The sequence below is a fragment of the Salvia hispanica genome, unplaced genomic scaffold (assembly GCF_023119035.1).
Source record: "Salvia hispanica cultivar TCC Black 2014 unplaced genomic scaffold, UniMelb_Shisp_WGS_1.0 HiC_scaffold_1385, whole genome shotgun sequence".
Lineage (NCBI taxonomy): Eukaryota > Viridiplantae > Streptophyta > Magnoliopsida > Lamiales > Lamiaceae > Salvia > Salvia hispanica.
This window is the reverse complement of record NW_025951677.1, coordinates 10,477-15,714: the sequence shown is the minus strand read 5'-3', so window position 1 is coordinate 15,714 and position 5,238 is coordinate 10,477.

Sequence of the window (5,238 nt, the reverse complement as noted above, 5' to 3'; positions counted from 1 at the left end):
ATAAATAGTAGACAAAATATCAACAAAAGGGTAATATCGTCATTATGTTATCATATGATAATTTTCGTGAACGTTTTTTTATATCAACATAGTGTATTACAAATATCAACAATATGACATAAGAATATCAACACTAGTACAAGAAAATATCAACACATATTAATTGAGATTTTTACATGGTTTTGTTCATATTTTTACATGGTTTTATTGACATTTTTTAATGTATTTGTTGATAAAAATCCTGGTTATCAACATTTACGAAAACTAAAATAAAAATATCAAATTTCATCATCCAAACGTCGTACTCGGAACATATGCAATTGACATCTCGTTGGGATCCTTATAAAATTATCTTTAATTTGATATATTTTTTGCGAAAAAATAATTTAAATCGAGAGAATTACGTAAATTTAAAGTTTTAAGATGATTTTAATGAGAGGAATTGACATTAATACCCTCTATATTTATTAATTTTATTAATTAAAAATATAATTTATATGACATTATTTCAACCACTATATCTTCTAATCTAATGCCTAAGATTTAGTCTTAGTTTGAGATTGCTAATTAGTTAGCAATTGATCACTCCCCTAACAACATACTTTTAAATTATATATTCCTGTCTGTTTCACTATAAGTGAGGGGCTTTTGTGCACGAAATTTAAGAAATTGTATTTATTAAGTTAAGTGGAGAAAATAAAGTACGAGAGAAAAAAATAAAAGAATAAAAAGAAAATAAAATAAAAAAGAGAAAATAAAGTAAAAGAGTGAACAAAATAAGAGGAATAAAAAGGTGAAATCAATCACTTATAATGGTTGGTCACTGACGGATGGAGTAAGAAAATTTCTCCACATTCCATATATATAAATTACTCACTACAAGCACATAGTAATATAGGGGAGTGATCAATTGCTAACTCATCCCTTAGTTGCTAACTACAACTAATTTAAGACCATAAGATTTTAGAAATCTTGTGGTCTACAATTTGCCATGTGTAATTTCGTTTTTTATTTTTTAATATTAAAAAGATAATAGCAAGTATCAAATTTAGGGTTTAGAAATATAATGTCAATACAGTGTATGAAATACATCAACACGAAGACATAATAATGTCAACACAATTTCATATTGACATTTTACAAGCATAATATTGACATATTATGTGAGGTGTATTGATCATAAATCTGTTGGTAAAAAATACGAAAATTAAAAAAAAAATTAAATTTTTTTCAAATTTTGACGTCGGAACATATGCATGTAGTATATCGTTGGAATCCTTATAAAATTATCTTTAATTTGATATATGTTATATGAATTTAAAATTTTGGGATTTCTTTTAAAAGTTAGTTATAACTAACTTGACATTAATAACCCTATTGATATTTATTAGAATTAATCCTATAGCCTTATTGACGTTTTTTGTTGATCGTATTAACATTTCGTGGTTGATGATCTAGGCCTTTAATTTGAATATCTAATGGCTATTATTGAGTTGTAGTTAGCAATTAAGCATTGAGTTAGCAATATAACACTTCCCTAGTAATATCTATACACCGATACACAAGGGTGTTTCATTTTACTATTTATTTATATATTTAAAGCATCTTACACATAGATGGAGAATAATATCACGTAATATCTATATATAAAAAAACAAATCTAGACAAATATAAAGTGTAACTTCTACTATTAACTTTAACTTGTACCAGTATCACGCCGGTACTATGCACAGATTAATATATTTTTAAAATAATAATTTTAAATTTTAAATTAATTAAACAAAATTAGCATCAATATTAACAATAAATAATATAAGTAACAACTTTAGTTATATGAAAATCAAAATCCTATACAAATCAACAATACAGCATAATAAAATATATTCTTTAAACATTAAATCATGGAGTAGATGATAAAAATCCTATCACAATAAAGAATTAAACACAATAAAGAATTAAACTCATCATTTTTAAAACTTCTTTATACACTGCATTAAATTTAAAATTAAAATCAACCTCATCATTATAAACTAAAACCTTCAATTTTCACACTCTTCAACAGAACTCATAGGTAAAATAACTCATTTGTCATCTTTAGAGTTTGTCATCTTTAAGTTGTCCGTCTCACCTAAAACTACAATAAAATAAGGAACAAAATCAATTTGCAATGCACAAAATCAATAATCAATATGTATAGCTACTTTGTCTAACAATTTGTATAATTTTCAATAAAAGTAAAGACAACTTAAATTATACATTAAATTTATCATCGGATAATCCTTTCCTATGACTCAACCTACTTATAGATATGTATATAAAATATTAGCTAATTATAATTTCAATATAAATTTTTAACATGGATCAACTATAAAGTAATATAAATGGACTAAAAATCTAATAAAAAGAAAGAAAAAAACGAAAAATATTCTCCTTGTCCGGGTTTTAAAATCACTTTCTAAAAAGTCAGTCTATTTATAGTCACTTTAGAATTTTATATTTGGACATAAAATTTTACATCATTATTCACAAAAATTACACTCAAATGTCATTATCAACACAAAAAAAAAAAAAAAAAATAAAAACCAAAAAGTAAACCAAGGGAATGGCTTACCAACTACTTAATTTATTACATATCTTTAAATCACCATTTATTACACTCCTATCTCACCATTTATTCCCAACTCCTCATGATTCATTAATTACCCTCCACCAATTCCCTTAAAACTCGTTTTATAATAAATGTATATAAATGTGGGAGGAAGTATTTAAAAAAGGAAAAAAAATACCAATAAGTCATATAATATATAAAACAAATACGATGTTATATCAAACTTTATATATAAAAATGAATGAAAATAAAAATATAATAATTAAGAAAATGTTAAGAAAAAGAAAAATATAATTAATAAAATGAAAAGAGAACTAATTAAAAAGAACAAAATTACCCAATAAAAGAAATTGAGGAAGCCTCAAGTTTACTGAGCATGGTGTGGAATGGTTCCAGGGCTTTAAAAGCTTTCCTCCTATGGTAGAGCCAAAATGGTATGTTTGAGTATGTGTGGATATCTTGTCATTTAAAGGCAAAAATATTATGCATGTAATCGATTCCTCACCTATTATGCAAATATCAGTCATTCCAAGAGGAATTTGAAGTACTACAATTGCATATTTATTTGCGAAATTACTCCAATGGATCCACAAATCAAAGTAAGAAAACATTTACAACCACGATTTGGACTCCAATGGATCCACAAATCAGTAAATTTTTTTACAATCGGAGATTTCATACCTCAATTCTTATCGTTGGTAATTGGGACACCAACGTAAACGATGATGGACCCATATGTCTTCGAAGTCGTGAGTTCGCATAAAATATATTATAGCAACAAAAATCATATATTATCAATATTTCTTAATTGATTTATTGGGCGAGTTTGGGGGAAGCAATTGTTATTTACTCCGTGGAGTTGGATTGAAGTAATGGTATTGGGGCCTGGGATTGGCCGGCATTGCGGGCGCCCTCGGTTTGGGGTTTTTATCCACCACAATGGCTTGAGTGGTTAGCACCATTAGGCCCAGAGTGCATTCGCATTGCACACCTCGTCACCTTGGCTAGTGATCCTCCGCTTTCGGCCGTTCTCGAAAGGTATAGACATCATATTGTCCCCCAAACTCACTCCTTACCCCTCCTTCTCCTGATCACCTCTCCCTCCACCCCCCGGCATTAATGCGATCGGGGGCCCGGGTGCTATCGCCTTTGCACCAAAAACAGCCAAAACCATGATTCATTAAAACTTCCCACTCACTCTATGTAGACTTTTATAATTCAACATTTTTAATTTAATATAATTATTTAAATTAAATAGCAAATAAATTCTCTTAAACTCCCCCAAAACTCCCCTTTTATATATTGTATAGATTCACATTGGCGTAAATTAAATTAACTATATGAATAATACTACTATATAATTAATTTAATTTATATGCTACTATATAATAGAGTTATTCATATAGTTAATGGGAGATGATCAATTGTTAACTAATTATCAATTCAAAATCAAGACTAATTCTTAACTATTAGATTAGGAGATCTAGTAATAGATATAGTGCCAAGTAGATTATATTTTAAATTTAAATAAATATTAATTAAAACTAAAGGGATGAATGTCAATTTTCTATTTTAAAATTCCTAAAACTTTAAATTTACGTAACTCTCTCGATTTAAATTATTTTTCCGCAAAAAATATATCAAATTAAAGGCAATTTTATAAGGATTCTAACGAGATTTCAATTGCATATATTCCACGACTTTCGGATGATGAAATTTGATATTTTTTTAATTTCGGTTTTCGTAAATGTTGATAACAGATTTTTATCAACAATTACATAAAAAAATTCTATATAATGCATATAAAATCTCAATAAAACCATGTAAAAATCTCAATAAATATGTTTTGATATTTGTTATACACTTGTTGATATGATAACAGAATGATGATCTTACCCTTTTATTGATAACAGGTTAACTATTTATTGAGATTCGTAAGATTTAATCTCATTCATTCACTTTAAAATCTAAGAGTGTAGATTTGGTTTCAATTTTGGATTAGGGTGCTATAAGCATTAGAAGATGAACCAATACTATAATTTATATAATCATTCATATTGTAATTGAATTTGATTATATTCAATGTTAAGAAAAATAAAATTATTATTACCATTTTTTATGTATTTAGATTTTATATATAAAGAGAAGAAAAAGGTGATCTCCTAATATCTTAAAGTGGGTGATGAGATTATTTTTCTACATTTACGTCGTAAGATAATTTTGATAATAATTATTGAAGAAGATAAAATATCTAAATACATAGAATGATGAATCACTCTTGCGTATAGATATATTATATGCATGTATATATAGAACAAAGATGAATTAAGAAAGGAAAAGGGTAGAGGCTTTATTTTGTATGATATATCCCATGTTTATTATCGAAATTATGGAGTCATTATGGAACAATGGAGATTTCCTTCCAAAATTCGATTAAAATCCAATAACCTCTATATAAACCTGACGTGTTTGATAAGATAGTATTAGAGGTCACCAAACCGAACTGGCCCGGCTGAATCGGCCTGGAACCGTTACCGGCGGTTCGGAACCGTGAACCGGAACCGCGGTGACGGTTCGGAACGGGATAAGGTTCGGCGGTTCCGACGGGCCGGTTCAGGTTCTCAAGAAAT